General features: G+C 40.8%; 1 protein-coding gene and 1 long non-coding RNA gene across 2 annotated transcripts in view; one reads left to right on the top strand and one right to left on the bottom strand.

Moving 5' to 3' along the window:
* LOC129542157 (uncharacterized) overlaps positions 1-13,374 on the top strand; it is a 29,896-nt gene extending 16,522 nt beyond the window's left edge. The window contains exons 2-3 of the long non-coding RNA XR_008683011.2: positions 1,348-1,433; positions 9,104-13,374. This is a non-coding gene — a long non-coding RNA (uncharacterized LOC129542157). The remainder of the gene's footprint in view (positions 1-1,347; positions 1,434-9,103) is intronic.
* WDR53 (WD repeat domain 53) overlaps positions 1-20,586 on the bottom strand; it is a 57,256-nt gene that overhangs the window by 16,403 nt on the left and 20,267 nt on the right. The gene's annotated exons all lie outside the window — the stretch shown is intronic.

The following is a 20,586-nucleotide window of genomic DNA, read 5'->3' on the forward strand; positions in this document are numbered from 1 at the left end:
ATATTCTTTGTAATAAATTGGCACGTGTATGCATGCTAAATCACTTCAGTCATGTCCAACTCTTTGCGACCCTATGGATTGTAGCCCACCAGGCTCCTCTGTCTATGGAATTCTCCAGGCAAGAATCCTGGAGTGGGTTGTCATGCCCTCCTCCAGGGGATCTTTCCCGCCCAGGGAAAAGATCCCACATCTCTTACATCTCCTGCATACGCATCCAGGTTCTTTACCACTAACGCCACCTGGGAAACCCCAATAAATTGGCAATAGTAAGTAAAGTGTTTTCCGGGGTTCTGTGAGCCATTCTAGCAAATCGCCAAACTTGAGGTGGTCACAGGAACCCCTGATATATAGCCAGTTATTCAGAAGTACAAGTTACACTTTGGGACTTTTGATTGGCATCTGAAGTGGGGGCAATCTTGTGTGACTCAGTCCTTAACCTGTGGGTCTGTGCCAACTCTAGGCAGTTAGTTTTAGAACTGAGTTAAATCACAGGACATCCAGCCAGTGTCTGCCAAGAACTGGAGAATTGTTTGTTGTGGAAAACCCCACACATTATGGTGTTTTTCCTTTTAATGATTTATCACAAAGTGAATACACTCATGTAACCTTAAGCTAAATTAAAAAAAAACATAGAATATTGCTAACATGCCAGATTTGTCATGGCCTTTGTGGCCCCTCTCATGTATTGCTTTTCCTCTCTCTGTAAAAGATAAACACAATCTCTCATTAAACACTAGTTTTGCTTATTTTTGAACTTTTAACAAATGGAATCATACAGTATGTATTTATAATGCTTTCCTGAGATGTAATTCATATATCATACAAGTGACTCATTTTAAATGTACAATTCAAGAGTTTTTAGCATATTCAGAGTTGTCCAACTATCATTACATCAATTTTGAACATTTACATCACCACAAAAAGAAGCCCTATATCTCTCAGCAGTCACTACCTGTTTGTTTATTCCCAATCCTTCACCCCACTGTCCCCAGCACTAGCAACTGTTTATTTTCAATCTCTGTAGATTTGCCTGTTCTGGACATTTCATATAAATGGGATCATACAATATGCAGTCTTTTGTAACTGGCTTCATTTACTTAGCATAATGTTTCCAAGGTTCACCCATATTATAGCCTGTATTTGTATTTCATTCCCTCTTTACTGCCAAATAATATTCCATTGTGCAATGTTATGGACTGAATTGTATTACCTACGCCCACTGTAAATTCACATGTTGAAGCCTTAACACCCAATGTGACTTGGAAATAGGAACTTTAAAGAGATCATTACAATTTTATGATATTATAAGGGTGGCGCCCTAATCCAATGTGACTACTGTCATTACAGGAAGAAGAGGAGTCACCAGGGAGGCACACACACGAGAGAAAAGGCCATGTGAGGACACAGCGAGAAGGCAGCCTTCTGCAGCAAAGGTGAGAGGATAACCAAACCTATCAACACCTTGTTATTGGACTTCTAGCCTCCAGAAATGTGACAAACAATTTCCTGCTGTTTAAGCCATCCAGTCTGTAGTATTCTATTATGGCAGCCCCAGTAGACTAATACATGAACCAAATGGAATTCCTAGAGCTGAAAAATGCAAAATTTAAAATTTACTAGGTTGGACTTCACTGGTGGTTCAGTGGTTGAGTCTGCCTGCCGATATAGGGGACCCAGGTTTCATCCTTGGTCTGGGATAATTCCACATGCTGTGGAGCAACTAAGTTCATGTACTACAACTACTGAAGCCTGCATGCTCTAGAGCCCGTGTTCTGCTAAATCAGAAGCCACTGCAATGAGAAGCCCTCACATCGCAACCAGAGAAAGCCCACGCTCAGAAACAAAGACCCAACACAACCAAAAAAATAGCATTAAAAAATGTATTAAAAAAATTTACTGGGTAAATTAGGCACTGGAGATGAAAGGAGCAATGGGTCTGAAGACAGGGCACTAGAAACCTTTTAAACTGAAGCACAGAGAAGTAAAGCTGAAAAATAACTAACCAGAGCCTCAGTAATCTGTGAGACAATATCAAGAGTTCTAACATATGTGTACTAGAGTTCCAACAAGAGAGGGAAGCAGCAAAAAACATTTGATGTCAGAAATATTTTCAAATTTGGTGACACATTAAATTCCAAGAAGTTCAAAGAAGTCCAAGCAGAATATACATAAGGAAAAGCATACCAATGTGACTATAGTTGATTGCACTGTATTGTATAAATGAAATTTACTAAGACAGTAAAACTTAAATATTCTCACCAAGAAGGAAAGAAAAAGAGAGACAGAGAGGAAAAGAAAGAAAGAGGTGATAGCTGTGATAATTAACTGGACTGGGGACTCCTTTCACAGTGTGTATCTACATCAAATCATCATGTTGTACACTTTAAATATAATTTTAATTTGCCAGTAATACTGACAAAACCCATACAAAAGCACAACAAAATCAAATTGAAAAACAGTGATGAAGAGAACATTTTAAAAGCACAAAAGAATAGGGAATTCCCTGGTGGTCCAGTGGTTAGGACGTTGTGCTCTCATTGATAGGGCCCAGATTCAATCCCTGGTTGGGGAACTAAGATCTCACAAGCTGTGTGGCACAGCCAAAATAAAATAAAATACACAGGATTATAAACAAATAGAAAGCACCAAAGAATAAATGATATATTAAATACAGAGAAACAAAGATAAACATTACTGCCGACTTCTCAGAAAAAATACGTCAGGAGAAATTGAACTATCATATTGAAACTGATGAAACCAAACATAAACAAGGGGTAAAAAACTACCAACCCACGATTGGTAATACTACCCTTCAGCATGAAGATGAAATAAAAAGATGTTTGCAAGTAAAAAAGATCAGATTGGAGTAGGGTGGGTCATTAATAGAGTGCAGCGGCTGCGCTTTATTGGAGCAGCTGTGAAGAGATATCCCACGCCCAAGGTAAGAGAAACCCAAATAAGACGGTAGGTATTGCGAGGGGGCATCAGAGGGCAGACACACTAAAATCATAATCACAGAAAACTAGTCGATCTGATCACATGGACCACAGCCGAATGTGGTCCACTGGAGAAGTTAATGGCAAACCACTTCAGTATACTTGCCTTGAGAACCCCATGAACAGTATCAAAGGGCAAAATGATAGGATACTGAATGAGGAATTCCCCAGGTCGGTAGGTGCCCAGTATGCTACTGGAGATCAGTGGAGAAATAACTCTAGAAGGAATGAAGGGATGAAGCAAAAGCAAAACCAATATCCAGTTGTGGATGTGACCGGTGATAGAAGCAAGGTCCGGTGCTGTAAAGAGCAATATTGCATAGGAACCTGGAATGTTAGATCCATGAATCAAGGCAAATTGGAAGTGGTCAAACAGGAGATGGCAAGAGTGAACATAGACATTCTAGGAATCAGTGAATTAAAATGGACTGGAATGGGTGAATTTAACTCAGATGACCATTATATCTACTACTGTGGGCAGGAATCCCTTAGAAGAAATGGAGTAGCCATCATGGTCAACAAAAGAGTCCGAAATGCAGTACTTGGATGCAATCTTAAAAACGACAGAATGATTTCTGTTTGTTTCCAAGGCAAACCATTCAATATTACAGTAATCCAGGCCTATGCCCCAACCAGTAATGCTGAAGAAGCCGAAGTTGAACGGTTCTATGAAGACCTACAAGACCTTTTAGAACTAACACCCAAAAAAGATGTCCTTTTCATTATAGGGGACTGGAATGCAAAAGTAGGAAGTCAAGAAACACCTGGAGTAACAGGCAAATTTGGCCTTGGAGCACAGAATGAAGCAGGGTAAAGGCTAATAGAGTTTTTTCAAGAGAACGCATTGGTCATAGCAAACACCCTCTTCCAACAACACAAGAGAAGACTCTACACATGGACATCACCAGATGGTCAACACCGAAATCAGATTGATTATACTCTTTGCAGCCAAAGATGGAGAAGCTGTATACAGTTAGCAAAAACAAGACCAGGAGCTGACTGTGGCTCAGGTCATGAACTCCTTATTGCCAAATTCAGACTTAAATTGAAGAAAGTAGGGAAAACCACTAGACCATTCAGATATGACCTAAATCAAATCCCTTATGATTATACAGTGGAAGTGAGAAATAGATTTAAGGGACTAGATCTGATAGATAGAGTGCCTGATGAACTCGGGACGGAGGTTCATGACATTGTACAGGAGACAGGGACCAAGACCATCCCCATGGAAAAGAAATGCAAAAAAGCAAAATGGCTGTCTGAGGAGGCCTTACAAATAGCTGCGAAAAGCAAAGGAGAAAAGGAAAGATATAAGCATCTGAATGCAGAGTTCCACAGAATAGCAAGGAGAGATAAGAAAGCCTTCCTCAGTGATCAATGCGAAGAAATAGAGGAAAACAACAGAATAGGAAAAACAAGAGATCTCTTCAAGAAAATTAGAGATTCCAAGGGAACATTTCATGCAAAGATGGGCTCGATAAAGGACAGAAATGGTATGGACCTAACAGAAGCAGAAGATATTAAGAAGAGGTGGCAAGAATACACAGAAGAACTGTACAAAAAAGATCTTCACGACCAAGATAGTCACAATAACGTGATCACTGACCTAGAGCCAGACATCTTGGAATGTGAAGTCAAGTGGGCCTTAGAAAGCATGTCTACAAACAAAGCTAGTGGAGGTGATGGAATTCCAGTTGAGCTATTTCAAATCTTGAAAGATGATGCTGTGAAAGTGCTGCACTCAATATGCCAGCAGATTTGGAAAACTCAGCAGTGGCCACAGGACTGGAAAAGGTCAGTCTTCATTCCAGTCCCAAAGAAAGGCAATGCCAAAGAATGCTCAAACTACTGCACAGTTGCACTCATCTCACACGCTAGTAAAGTCATGCTCAAAATTCTCCAAGCCAGGCTTCAGCAATATGTGAACCGTGAACTCCCAGATGTTCAAGCAGGTTTTAGAAAAGGCAGAGGCACCAGAGATCAAATTGCCAACATCCTCTGGATCATGGAGAAAGCAAGAGAGTTCCAGAAAACATGTATTTCTGCTTCATTGACTATGCCAAAGCCTTTGACTGTGTGGATCACAATAAACTGTGGAACATTCTGAAAGAGATGGGAATACCAGACCACCTGACCTGCCTCTTGAGAAACCTGTATGCAGGTCAGGAAGCAACAGTCAGAACTGGACATGGAACAACAGACTGGTTCCAAATAGGAAAAGGAGTACGTCAAGGCTGTATATTGTCACCTTGCTTATTTAACTTTTATGCAGAGTACATGATGAGGAACGCTGGGCTGGAAGAAGCACGAGCTGGAATCAAGATTGTTGGGAGAAATATCAATAACCTCAGACATGAAGATGACACCACCCTTATGGCAGAAAGTGAAGAGGAACCCAAAGTCTCTTGATGAAAGTGAAAGAGGAGAGTGAAAAGGTTGGCTTGAAGCTCAACATTCAGAAAACAAAGATCATGGCATCTGGTCCCATCACTTCATGGGAAATAGATGGAAAAACAGTGGAAACAGTGTCAGACTTTATTTTTTGGGGCTCCAAAATCACTGCAGATGCTGATTGCAGCCATGAAATTAAAAGACGCTTACTCCTTGGAAGGAAAGTTATGACCAACCTTGATAATATATTAAAAAGCAGAGACATTACTTTGCCAACCAAGGTCCGTCTGGTCAAGGCTCTGGTTTTTCCCGTGGTCATGTATGGATGTGAGAGTTGGACTGTGAAGAAAGCTGAGTGCCGAAGAATTGATGCTTTTGAACTGTGGTGTTGGAGAAGACTCTTGAGAGTCCCTTGTACTGCAAGGAGATCCAACCAGTCCATTCTAAAGGAGATCGATCCTGGGTGTTCATTGGAAGGACTGATGCTAAAGCTGAAACTGCAATACTTTGGCCACCTCATGCGATGAGTTGACTCACTGGAAAAGACTCTGATGCTGGGAAAGGTTGGGGGTGGGAGAAGAAGGGGACGACCGAGAATGAGATGGCTGGATGGCATCACCGACTCGATGGACATGAGTTTGAGTGAACTCCGGGAGTTGGTGATGGACAGGGAGGCCTGGCGTGCTGTGATTCATGGGGTCGCGGAGAGTCGGACACGACTGAGCGACCGAACTGAACTGAACTGAAGACTGGTGTTGTCTTAGTCTACAGGCTGCTATAACAAAACACCACGGACTGAATAGCTTATTCACAACAGACACTATTTCTCACAGTTCTGGAGGCAGGGAGCTCTAAGATCAAGGTACCAGCATGGCTGCCTTCTTGTGAGGACACACTTCTTATTTGCTGGCTGGCCTCTTCTTACTATGTCCTCAAGTGGTAGAAGGGGTTGGGGATCTCTCGGGAGCCTCTTTTATAAAGCTCCTACTGTAGAACTTACTAATCCCATTCATGGGGCCTCCACCATCATGACCTAAGCACATTCCAAAGTCTCCACATCTCCTCTGGAGTTAGGTTTTGACATATGAATTTGGGGGGAACACTTTCAGACCATAGCAAGTGTCTTTATAAGAAGAGAAAAGACAGACACACACAATGGCAGGTTGCCACTGTGAGGACAAAGGAGACTGTAGTCCTACAGCTAAAGCCAAGGAACACCAAAGATTGGTAGGAAGGAAGCAAGAGACAAGGAAAGATTCTCCCCTAAGGTTTCTTTCCTTGGCTTCATATTTGGCAAAAGACACACTGGAACTCCTACACAGATTTCTGGATTTCCTTCTTTGCATATATATGTTCCCATCTCTCTTGTAGTCTGGTTCCAGAAATTTTAGTTGCCTCACTCTCTACAAGCTCTGACTCTTCTCTCCTCAGCTCAGCAAGTCTGCCATGCTTTACTTGGAATCCCCCTTCTTATGCTGATATTTGGTAAATGCCACTAGGCAGAAAGCTAGGAAAATTGTAGTGCTCACTTCACTTTTCCTTTCTTTCAGAAATCACTCTCCTGGGCTGCCTATGGTCCAATGATTGAAGACATATATATTATTTCATATATATTGTACAGTCATCTAATTTCTTATTGCAGGAGGTTTAGTCTGGTACCAGTTACTCTGTCATGGCCAGACGTATGTATTATTATTTGTGTGTGTGTGTGTGTAATAAAGTTTTATTAAAGTATAAAGGAGATAGAGAAAGCTTCTGACATAGACATCAGAAGGGGGCAGAAAGAGTACCCCCCTGCTAGTCTTCAGCTGGATGTTATATAGTCACTGCTGCTGCTGCTGCTAAGTCACTTCAGTTGTGTCCGACTCTGTGTGACCCCACAGACAGCAGCCCACCAGGCTCCCCCATCCCTGGGATTCTCCAGGCAAGAACACTGGAGTGGGTTGCCATTTCCTTCTCCAATGTGTGAAAGTGAAAAGTGAAAGTGAAGTCGCTCAGTCATGTCTGACTCATAGCGACCCCATGGGTTGCAGCCTACCAGGCTCCTCCGTCCATGGGATTTTCCAGGCAAGAGTACTGGAGTGGCTTGCCATTGCCTTCTCCGTGTATGTATTATTTTTTGACTGGTTCCTTCTGCTTACCATTATGTTTGGAAGGTTTATCCTTGTTGTTGAGTGAAGTAGTTAGTTTTACTTTTGTGTGGTATTCCATTGTATGAATATATCACCATCTACTTATATATTCTATTGTTGTTAGACATTTGAGTTGTTCACATTTGTGGGCTATTATAGATAATGCTGCTATGAACGTTCTTGTACATAGCTTTCAGTATAGAATTCCTGTTGGGTATATATCTAAAGATGGAATTGCTGAGTCACAAGCTGTGCTGATAGTCAAGTTTACACAGATTGCCAGTTAGCTTTGCAAAATGGTTGTACCAATTTTTATTCTCATGTGCAGTATGAGAGTGTCAGTTGTTCCATACATCATCAGCACCTCACACTGTCAGTTTTTAAGATGCTAGCCATTCTGGTGGGTGTGTTTTAGTTTGTATTTTCTAGTTTCCATGAAACTGATCACCTTTTCATATAATTATTGCTCTTTTGGATATCTACTATTCCATTCACATCTTTTGCCCATTTTACTATTGGATTTGCTTTTTTCTCTTATTGATTGATCAGTTAATTATTTACTCAGAGTCCTTTGTCAGTTATACACATTGCACATATCTTATTCCACTCTGTGGCTTGCCTTTTTGCCCTCTTAATGATGTTTTGATAAACAGATGTTCTTAATTTTAATGTGGTCCAATTTATCAGTGTTTTAATTTCATCTTACATATGAAATGTTTCCTTTTCCTAAGGTTATGAAAATGTTCTTTTTCTCTTTAGAAGCTTTTTACATTATCTATCACATGTAGATTTGCAACACATCTAGAAATAGGTTTTTGATGAGTCTGAAGAAGAGATCAAGATTCATTTTTTCTTCATATGGATATGCAGTTGACCCAATTCCGTTTACTACCAAGACTGTCCAGTTCTCACTACTCTGCAGTGCACCTTTGTCATTAATCAGGTTTCCATATTTATGAGCATCTATTTCTGTCCTCTGTTCTGTCCCATTTATCTGTGTATCTACTCTTGTGCCCATACCTCAGACTTAGTTATTGTAGCTTTATATAATAACCCTTAATATCATATAGTAAGTCTTCTACATCTGTTCTTCAAGAATATCTGAGCTGTTCTTAACCATTTGCATTTTCATATAAAATTTACAACAAGCTAATTCTTATAATAATACTAACTGGGATGTTGATTAGGGTTACATTGATATCCTTATACTATTTAGTCATCTAATTCATAAATATGAGAAAAACTTTTAAATGTTCTTCAGTTTTTCTCAATCACGTCTTGCACTTTTCTCTGTAGACCTGTTGCATGTATTTCTTTAGACATAATACTAAGTATTTGATGTTTTTTAATGCTATTGTAAATGACATTTAAAAATTTTTCCCTATTGCTGCTGTTATATAGTAATATTGGCAATTTTTATAAATTTATCCTTTTATTCAGCACCCTAAGTTTATTTTTTAGTAATTCATCTGTAGATTCTTCTGATTTTCTGCATGCACAACCATATTGTCTGTGAATGACAGTTTTACTTCTTACTTTCTATTTCTTAAGCCTTTTTCTTTTTTTTTGCCTCATACTATTTAGGACCTTCTGGAGGATGTCAAATAGAAATGAAGGATGGACATATTCTTCTCTTCTCTTGTTCCCAACATCAGGGGAAAATGTGTTAGTATTTACTATGTTTCTATATAATCCATATCACAAAGAAGAAATCACAATGAAATTTAAAATGTTGTGCAGTACTTGGATGCAATCTCAAAAATGACAGAATGATCTCTGTTCGTTTCCAAGGCAAATCATTCAGTATCACGGTAATCCAAGCCTATGCTCCGACCAGTAACACTGAAGAAGCTGAACAGTTCTATGAAGACCTACAAGACCTTCTAGAACTAACACCCCCCAAAAATGTCCTTTTCATTATAGGGGACTGGAATGCAAAAGTGGGAAGTCAAGAAACACCAGGGGTAACAGGCAAATTGGGCCTTGGAGTATGAAATGAAGCAGGGCAAAGGCTAATAGAGTTGTGCCAAGAGAACGCACTGGTCGTAGCAAACACCCTCTTCCAACAACACAAGAGAAGACTCTACACATGGACATCATCAGATGGTCAACACCGAAATCAGATTGATTACATTCTTTGCAGCCAAAGATGGAGAAGCTCTATACAGTCAGCAAAAACAAGACCAGGAGCTGACTGTGGCTCAGATCATGAACTCCTTATTGCCAAATTCAGACTTAAATTGAAGAAAGTGAAGAAAACCACTAGACCATTCAGGTATGACCTAAATCAAATCCCTTATGATTATACAGTGGAAGTGAGAAATAGATTTAAGGGACTAGATCTGATAGCATGCCTGATGAACTATGGATGGAGGCACGTGACATTGTACAGGAGACAGGAATCAAGACTATGCCGAAGAAAAAGAAATGCAAAAAGGCAAAATGACTGTCTGAGGAGGCCTTACAAATAGCTGTGAAAAGCAGGGAAACGAAAAGCAAAGGAGAAAAGGAAAGGTATACCCATTTGAATGCAGAGTTCCAAAGAATAGCAAGGAGAGATAAGAAAGCCTTCCTCAGTGATCAGTGCAAAGAAATAGAGGAAAACAATAGAATGGGAAAGACAAGAGATATCTTCAAGAAAATTAGAGGTACCAAAGGAACATTTCATGCAAAGGTAGGCACAATAAAGGACAGAAATGGTATGGACCTAATAGAAGCAGAAGATATTAAGAAGAGGTGGCAAGAATACACAGAAGATCTGTACAAAAAAGATCTCCTTGACCCAGATAATCACGATGGTGTGGTCACTCACCTAGAGTCAGACACCCTGAAATGTGAGTCAAGTGGGCCTTAGGAAGCATCACTACGAACAAAGCTAGTGGAGGTGATGGAATTCCAGTTGAGCTATTTCAAATCCTGAAAGATGATGCTGTGAAAGTGCTGCACTCAATATGACAGCAAATTTGGAAAACTCAGCAGTGGCCACAGGACTGGAAAAGGTCAGTTTTCATTCCAATCCCAAAGAAAGGCAATGCCAAAGAATGCTCAAACAACCATACAATTGCATTCATCTCACACGCTAGTAAAGTCATGCTCAAAATTTCCCAAGCCAGGCTTCAGAAAAGGCAGAGGAACCAGAGATCAAATTGCCAACATCCGCTGGATCATCGAAAAAGCAAGAGAGTTCCAGAAAAACATCTATTTCTGCTTTACTGACTATGCCAAAGCCTTTGACTCTGTGGATCACAATAAACTGTGGAAAATTCTGGAAGAGATGGAAATACCAGACCACCTGACCTGCCTCTTGAGAAACCTGTATGCAGGTCAGGAAGCAACAGTTAAACTAGACATGGAACAACAGACTGGTTCCAAATAGGAAAAGGAGTACGTCAAGGCTGTACATTGTCACCCTGATTATTTAACTTATATCAGAGTACATCATGAGGATCGTTGGGCTGGAAGAAGCACAAGCTGGAATAAAGATTTCTTGGAGAAATATCAATAACCTCAGATATGCAGATGATACCACCCTTATTGCAGAAAGTGCAGAAGAACTAAAGAGCCTCTTGATGAAAGTGAAAGAGGAGAGTGAAAAAAGTTGGCTTAAAGCTCAACATTCAGAAAAGTAAGATCATGGCATCCAGTCCCATCACTTCATGGGAAATAGATGGGGAAACAGTGGAAACAGTGGCTGACTTTATTTTTCTGGGCTCCAAGATTGCTGCAGATGTTGATTGCAGCCATGATATTAAAAGACGCTTACTCCTTGGAAAGAAAGTTATGACCAACCTAGGCAGCATATTAAAAAGCAGAGACATTACTTTGCCAACAAAGGTCCATCCAGTCAAGGCTATGGTTTTTCCAGTGGTCATGCATGGATGTGAGAGTTGGACTATAAAGAAAGCTGGGCACTGAAGAATTGATGCTTTTGAACTGTGGTGTTGGAGAAGACTCTTGAGAGTCCCTTGGATTGCAAGGAGATCCAACCAGTCCATCTTAAAAGAGATCCTGGCTGTTCATTTGAAGGACTGATGTTGAAGCTGAAACTCCAATACTTTGGCCACCTGATGCTAAGAGCTGACTCATTTGAAAAGACCGTGATGCTGGGAAAGATTGAGGGCAGGAAGAGAAGGGGACGACAGAGGATGAGATGGTTGGATGGCATTACCGACTCGATGGACATGGGTTTGTTAAACTCCGGGAGTTGGTGATGGACAGGGAGGCCTGGCATGCTGCGGTTCATGGGTCTGCAAAGAGTCGGACATGACTGAGGGACTGAACTGATTGGAACAATAATGAAAGTGAGTCACATGTAGCTGGAAGGATGCAGCTAATACCACAGTTAGAAGGAAAATGAGTGAGCTCTAAGTATCCATCTCAAGACATCTGAAAAAGAGCAAATCAAACCTAAAGATAGTAGAATGAAGGGAATAATAAAGGAACTAATGAAATAGAAATTGGTACTGAATCAGGTATTTGAGAGAGAGGGCACAGGCATCTAAATATTTTTAAATGTTCATTGGTGAATCTGATTTGCAAACAAAATTATGGTGATAGCTTGGTCTCAAAAGACAGAAGCTTTGAAGGAAATGTCATCCTACAAAGAAAGAGCCAGCCTGCCTTCCTTCCATTCTACCTTCCTGTCTCCCTCCCCTCTTTTTGTTTTTTTCTCCAAACATATGATTATTATAAAAGTACTGTGGGTAACAAAGAAGAGACAAAATATCAGTAAATCTACTAAAATGTCTGTTTACCTCTTGCTTGACCTTTGGTGGTAGTATAAACATCATAGACACCATGAGGATTGTAACATCAGGCCCTGGGAAACAGAAACCAGAGTTGGAAGTGTCTTCAAGCGAAACGTCAAATAGCTATTTCCATTTGTTTCAAGCTTTACAAATAAGGTGAATCAGAGCTTTACTATTTTGCATATAATCCCATGCAGAAGCCAATGGCATGCACATTCCTGAGACTTTCATTGCCGTCTTCTTAAAGTTTGCTGTTGCTGTCAGCCTGTGCAATTTCCCTGATCAACCTGCCAAAAGTGTTCTCCTTTATGAAAGCTGTCCAGAAATAAACAGATATTGTAAAAGAAGACAAGGGCAGATTCTGGAACTCGAATTCTTGATGATCTTAAATGATTAGGTATGAAAGAAATAGGGAAAACAGTTTGATTTGCTCCAATTAGGTTGACCCAGAAAGGAGAAAGTGTCTGACTCCTTGCGACCCCGTGGACTGCAGCCACAGGATTGTGTCTCTAGGGGGAGCTAAATCTCTGCAGAGCAATGCAGGAAGGGAAAATATTGAAAATTCTTAGAACCAAAAAAGTAATGCCTCGTGAAAATCAGTAACGTCAATCAGAAAATTAGAATACATTATTCAAAAGGGAGCAAGTCTAGGAGTAAGGGAAACAAAGAGAAACAGAAGTGTCTGCTCAGTCCTCTCTCTGGCTTATTCTGGTAACAGGCCCCAAACCACCCACTGCCTCTCCAGTGGGATTCTGTCTTGTGCAACCAAACAGTAGTGACAAATAACAGCGGCTGTGTGTCATTTTGGAGAACTGATGGTAACGACACCAGAAGTGTTAGTCAGGGCAAGTCAGGGCAGATCATGTCTAAGCAGTCAAACTTGTTCACCCTCCTATGCTCCTTACCTAGATTTATGGCATTAGGATCCACCCAGTCACTGAAACCGGAAACCTGGGCTTCCTTCTTGACTCCAAAACCTCCTACTGAAAATGTGACTAGTTCTTTATCTTGGCTACCTTAGAATTTATACTGAAAAGTGCTCCTTCAGAATACACTATGGGTTCTAACTTTGCTATTTCCCCACCTTCCCCAGCAATCTCACTGATTTAGTTTTACCTAGAGATGCCAACTGAGAAGGCAATGGCAAGCCACTCCAGTACTCTTGCCTAGAAAATCCCGTGGATGGAGGAGCCTGGTAGGCTGCAGTCCGTGGGGTCGCTAAGGGTCGGACACGACTGAGCAACTTCAGTTTCACTTTTCACTTTCACACATTGGAGAAGGAAATGGTAACCCACTCCAGTGTTCTTGCCTGGAGAATCCCAGGGACGGGGGAGCCTGGTGGGCTTCCGTCTATGGGGTCACACAGAGTCGGACACGACTGAAGTGACTTAGCAGCAGCAGCAGAGATGCCAAAGACCATTCAAGAGGATTTTCAGGACTCTGTGTACAAGCCAATGCATTCAAGTTTGAGTACCGTCCACTTTCAAAAGAAAAAACTTTTTAGACTTCTATGATTGATTACTATTTAATTATTATACCAAAATTGTTTGTCCAAATCCAATATTAGGTATGAGATTCTTACAACTCTTATGTAACTACAAAATCAAAACAAACCTACATATTGAACACAAACCAAATCACAACTAATAAAATTGCCAGTAATGATTTATTACGATGGCTGATGTTATTTTGCTGAAACTAGATCACCTCTAATATGGATTTGGCACTTAGTGCTTTAGAGGAGATTTTTTTGCATTTGGCAAATTGATACTACCTTGGGCAGAGTAATGACTCAATTACAAAACATTTCTGTAATTGAACTACATCTATCACTTAGTGCATGCGTTCTTAGTTCGTGAATTTTATTTTATTTTTTATTATTTTTTAAAATTTTAATTGGAGGCTAATTACTTTACAATATTGTATTGGTTTTGCCATACATTGACATGAATCCGCCCTGGGTGTACACATGTTCCCCATCCTGAATCCCCCTCCCACCTCCCGCCCCATATCATCCCTCTGGGTCATCCCAGTGCACAAGCATCCTGTGTCATGCATCGAACCTGGACTGGCGATTCGTTTCACATGTGATAATATACGTTTCAACGCCATTCTCCCAAATCATCCCACCCTCGCCCTCTCCCATAGAGTCCAAAAGACTGTTCTATACATCTGTGTCTCTTTTGCTGTCTCACATACAGGGTTATCATTATCATCTTTCTAAATTGTATATATATGCATTAGTATACTATATTGGTGTTTTTCTTTCTGGCTTACTTCACTCTGTATAATAGGCTCCAGTTTCATCCACCTCATTAGAACTGATTCAAATGTATTCTTTTTAATGGCTGAGTAATACTCCATTGTGTAAATGTACCACAGCTGTCTTATCCATTCATCTGCTGATGGACATCTAGGTTGCTTCCATGTGCTGGCTATCATAAGCAGTGATGTGATGAACACTGGGGTACACGTGTCTCTTTCAATTCTGGTTTCCTCGGTGTGTATGCCCAGCAGTGGGATTGCTGGGTCGTATGGCAGTTCTTCAGCGTTACTGGTTGGGGCGTAGGCTTGGATTACTGTAATATTGAATGGTTTGCCTTGGAAACAAACAGAAATCATTCTGTCGTTTTTAAGATTGCATCCAAGTACTGCATTTCGGACTCTTTTGATGACCATGATGGCTACTCCATTTCTTCTAAGGGATTCCTGCCCACAGTAGTAGATATAATGGTCATCTGAGTTAAATTCACCCATTCCAGTCCATTTTAGTTCACTGATTCCTAGAATGTCGACGTTCACTCTTGCCATCTCCTGTTTGACCACTTCCAATTTGCCTTGATTCATGGATCTAACATTCCAGGTTCCTATTCAATATTGTTCTTTACAGCATCGGACCTTGCTTCTATTACCAGTCACATCCACAACTGGGTATTGGTATTGCTTTGGTTCCATCCTTTCATTCCTTCTGGGGTTATTTCTCCACTGATCTCCAGTAGCATACTGGGCACCTACCGACCTGGGGAATTCCTCATTCAGTATCCTATCATTTTGCCCTTTGATACTGTTCATGGGGTTCTCAAGGCAAGTATACTGAAGTGGTTTGCCATTAACTTCTCCAGTGGACCACATTCGGCTGTGGTCCATGTGATCAGATCGACTAGTTTTCTGTGATTATGATTTCAGTGTGTCTGCCCTCTGATGCCCCCTCGCAATACCTACCGTCTTATTTGGGTTTCTCTTCCCTTGGTTGTGGGATATCTCTTCACAGTTGCTCCAGCAAAGCTCAGCCACTGCACCTTACCTTGGACGAGGGGTATCTCCTCAAGGCCGCCCCTCCTGACCTTCAATGTGGAGTAGCTCCTCTCGGCCCTCCTGCGCCCGCCCAGCCAACGCCTATTGGACGTGGGGTAGCTCCTCTCGGCCACCGGCCCTGGCCTCGGGCATGGGGTAGCCCCTCTCGGCCGCGCTGCTATGCGTGGTCCGTTGCGCCGGAGCTGGGCGTCTCTCGCGTTTGCAGTTCTATTTCCAGTTTTTTAAGGAATCTCCACACTGTTCTCCATAGTGGCTGTACTAGTTTGCATTCCCACCAACAGTGTAAGAGGGATCCCTTTTCTCCACACCCTCTCCAGCATTTATTGCTTGTAGACTTTTGGATAGCAGCCATTCTGACTGGCGTGAAATGGTACCTCATTGTGGTTTTGATTTGCATTTCTCTGATGAGTGATGTTGAGCATCTTTTCATGTGTTTGTTAGTCATCTGTATGTCTCCTTTGGAGAAATGTCTGTTTAGTTCTTTGGCCCATTTTTTAATTGGGTCGTTTATTTTTCTTGAATTGAGCTGCAGGAGTTGCTTGTATATTTTTGACATTAATTGTCAGTTGCTTCATTTGCTATTATTTTCTCCCATTCTGAAGGCTGTCTTTTCACCTTGCTTATAGTTTCCTTTGTTGTGCAGGTTTAAATTTTAATTAGGTCCCATTTGTTTATTTTTGCTTTTATTTCCGCTATTCTGGGAGGTGGGTCATGGAGGATCCTGCTGTGATTTATGTCAGAGAGTGTTTTGCCTATGTTCTCCTCTAGGAGTTTTATAGTTTCTGGTCTTAAAATTTAGATCTTTAATCCATTTTGAGTTTATTTTTCTATATGGTGTTAGAAAGTGTTCTGGTTTCATTTTTTTTACAAGTGGTTGACCAGTTTTCCCAGCACCACTTGTTAAAGAGATTGTCTTTTCTCCATTGAATATTCTTGCCTCCTTTGTCAAAGATAAGGTGTCCATAGGTGCATGGATTTATCTCTGGGCTTTCTATTTTGTTCCATTGATCTATATTTCTGTCTTTGTGCCAGCACCATACTGTCTTGATGACTGTAGCTATGTAGTAGAGCCTGAAGTCTGGCATAGTTCATGAATTTTAGATGGAAAGAAACACAATAACCTGAATATTTACACCTGCCATGTATTTTGAAACATTTTTAGATTTTATGAGTTCTTTCCAAGGCGAAGATACTCTATGACACTGATGACATATTTAAGGTAGTTTAAAAATTAAAATGGGAGTAACTATGGTTCAGGCATCCAAAATGGCGCTGGGTGGCCATTGTGGATGTGGTTTTAGACATGTTCCTGTATCACTGAGAACTTGAACCTTCTGAACTGTATATAACTCAGATACCATCAGCCATTTTCAAACCAATATCTACTAGCAGCCCCTAGATGCAACCGTGTGGTCTTAAAACCCCCCAGCTCTACTTAGCAACTATGTAATCATCTTGAACCCCAACTAATCCTTGCTTAACAAGCACCCTTACTTCTTGCCAGATCCAATCCTAATTCTTGACAATTTATGTAACTAACTGTGACCGTGCAGTTTTTGCCTGTATAAGCTTCCTCCATTTTATAGTCCAGAAGAACACATTTCAAGTGCTTTCTTAGATTTGTGCTTCCCAGGCTGCAATCCTAACAAACCCCAAATAAAAGCTTTTTCTTTTTTTTGCCTTCACCAGATCTCCATTCTTTGAACCCTTGTTAACAACATGATTTAGAAGCTACGTTATTCCCATTACTTTTGCTACTGCTGTTGATGAGTGGAGCAATGATGATGGAAGACTGGGGAGGGCATTTATTGACACATATTGAGTGACATTTTTAATTCTGGGGGACCTGTGCCTGCCGAACAATCAAAGTGTTTCTGTTGAAAATGTGCCCAGTTTAAACCCTTGTTTGTACTATTATTTCTAACACAACTTTCAAACTAGAAAAAGAAAGCATGTAAAAAGTATGTAAAATCTATGGGGAAAAAATTCTAATTTTAAGTAAAAAATTAGTGATAACTCAAAGAAAGACAAACCTCAGAGGCATGAAAGCTTCAAATGTTCTATGTATAAGGACACTGGTTGGTAAATAATAGGTTTGGAAAGAACACTAAGAAACTTGTCTTGAAAATGTAATTTTTATAGCAAGCAATCTTTAAAAAATCAGTTTTGAGATATAATTTATGTACAATCAAATTCAAAAATTTTTTAAAATATAGGAACACCCCTGGTGGCCTAATGGTGAAGAATCTGCCTGCTAATGTAGGGGACACGGGTTCAACCCCTGGTCTGGGAAGATTCCATATTGCTGTGGGGCAACTAAGCCCATGTGCCACAGCTGCCTGCAGTCTCTAGAGCCTGTGCTCCTCAACAAGAGAAGCCACCACAATGAGACGTCTGCTCACTGCAACTAGAGAGCAGCCCGTGCTCTCCTCAACCAGAGGAAGCCTGCACACAGCAGTGAAGACCCAGGGTAGCCCAACATAAATAAATAATAAAAAATTTTTTTTAAATAATTTTTTAAGAAGCTTGGTTTGTTGAGTTTTGACAAATGTTTATAGTCATGTGACCACCACCACAATCATGGTAAACCTCACAGAGCATCACCCCTGTTACTCCCACAAATTCCCTCGTACTTATTTGCAATCAATTCTACACCCACCTCTGACCTCCAGTAACCTCTGATCTGCTTTCTGCTTTGCTTTTTCTAGAGTGTCACATAAGTAGAATGATATAGTATTTCGGTCTGACTTCCTTTATGTATCATAATGCTTTTGAAATTTTATTGCATGTATCAACAGTTTGTTCCTCTTCTCAGTAATATTTCATGATGGACATACTACAATGTGTTTAAATAGTTACCAGTTGATGGACATTTGGTTTGTTTTCAATTTGGCTGTTATGAATAAGTAGCTATAAACTTTTGAGTAGGGACCTTTGTATGGACCTAGCTGGGAGGGATTGGGGGCAGGAGGAGAAGGGGACGACAGTGAATGAGATGGCTGGACAGCATCACCGACTCGATGGACATGAGTTTGAGTGAATTCCGGGAGTTGGTGATAGACATCAGGGAGGCCTGGCGTGCTGTGATTCATGGGGTCGCAAAGAGTCGGGCACGACTGAGCGACTGAACTGAACTGAAGTTTTTATTTCTCTTAGGCAAATATCTAGGAGCGCACTTGGTGAGTCATAGGTAAGTATGTTTGATTTCATAAAAACTGCCAAACTTTTCTTCCAAAGTGGCTGATCCATTTTTTATTCGTAACAATATGAGAGTTCCAGTTTTCTGAATCCTTTCCAATATTGTCAGTCTTTTTAATTTTAGCTGTTCTGATGGATATGTATAGATATAACCTTGTAATATTGTGTTTACCTAGTGACTATTGATGTCAGCTACCTTCTCATGTGAAGTAAGGTCACTCAGTCGTGTCTCGTGTCCAGCTCTTTGCGACCCCATGGACTATACAGTCCATGGAATTCTCTAGGCCAGAATACTGAAGTGGGTAGCCTTTCTCTTTTCCAGGGGATCTTCCCAACCCAGGGATCAAACACAGGTCTCCGGCATTGAAGGCGGATTCTTTACCAGCTGAGCCACAAGGGAAGCCCAAGAATACTGGAGTGGGTAGCCTTTCCCTTTTCCAGCAGATCTTCCTGACCCAGAAATTGAACTGGGGTCTCTTGCATTGCAGGCAGATTCTTTACCAACTGAACTATGAGGGAAGCCCATATCTTCTTACCTTCTCAAGTACTTATTAGCTATTTGTAAAGTCACTTTGGTGAAGTGTCTGTTCAAATCCTTTGTTCATTTTTAAACTGGATTGTCTTTTCATTAAGTTGTAAGAACTTAATGAATATGTATGTAAGTCCTTTAACAGGTATGTGTTCTACAAATATTTTCTCCCAGTTTATGGCTTGCCTTTTTATTTTCAGATTTTTTTTTTTTTTTTTTTTTTGAGAGGGGAAGAGCAGAAGTTTTCCATTTTGGTGAAGTCCATCTTGGACTTCATATTTTTTTTTATGGTTCATGCTTTTTGTGTCCTAAGAAACCTTTGCCTAACTGAAAGCTACAAGATCTTTTTCTGTATTTCCTACTTTTTATAGCATTCAGTTCAGTTCGGTCACTCAGTCGTGTCCGACTCTTTGCGACCCCATTAATCACAGCACGCCAAGCCTCCCTGTCCATCACCAACTCCCGGAGTTCACTCAAACTCATGTCCATCGAGTCGGTGATGCCATCCAGCCATCTCATTCTCTGTCGTCCCCGTCTCCTCCCACCCCCAATCCCTCCTAGCATCAGACTCTTTTCCAGTGAGTCAACTCGTCGCATGAGGTGGCCAAAGTATTGCAGTTTCAGCTTTAGCATCAGTCCTTCCAATGAACACCCAGGATTGATCTCCTTTAGAATGGACTGGTTGGATCTCCTTGCAGTCCAAGGGACTCTCAAGAGTCTTCTCCAGCACCACAGTTCAAAAGCATCAATTCGTCGGCGATCAGCTTTCTTCACAGTCCAACTCTCACATCCATACATGACCACGGGCAAAACCATAGCCTTGACTAGACGGACCTTGGTTAGCAAAGTAATGTCTCTGCTTTTTAATATGCTATCTAGGTTGGTCATAACTTTCCTTCCAAGGAGTAAGCGTCTTTTAATTTCCTGGCTGCAATCAGCATCTGCAGTGATTAGCATCATGCAAAATACTGGGCTGGATGAAGAAGCACAAGCTGGAATCAAGATTGCCAGGAGAAATATCAATAATTTCAGATATGCAGATGATACCACCCTTATGGTAGAAAGCGAAGAACTAAATAGCCTCTTGATGAAAGTGAGAGAGAGAAAAAGTTGGCTTAAAACTCAACATTCAGAAAACTAAGATCTTGGCATCTGGTCCCATCACTTCATGGGAAATAGATGGGGAAACAATGGAAACAGTGACAGACTTTTTTTTGGCTCCAAAATCACTGCAGATGATGAATGCAGCCATGAAATTAAAAGACGCTTACTCCTTG

Source organism: Moschus berezovskii, chromosome 1, assembly GCF_049115385.1.
Source record: "Moschus berezovskii isolate FMDL1 chromosome 1, NW_MosBer_1.0, whole genome shotgun sequence".
Lineage (NCBI taxonomy): Eukaryota > Metazoa > Chordata > Mammalia > Artiodactyla > Moschidae > Moschus > Moschus berezovskii.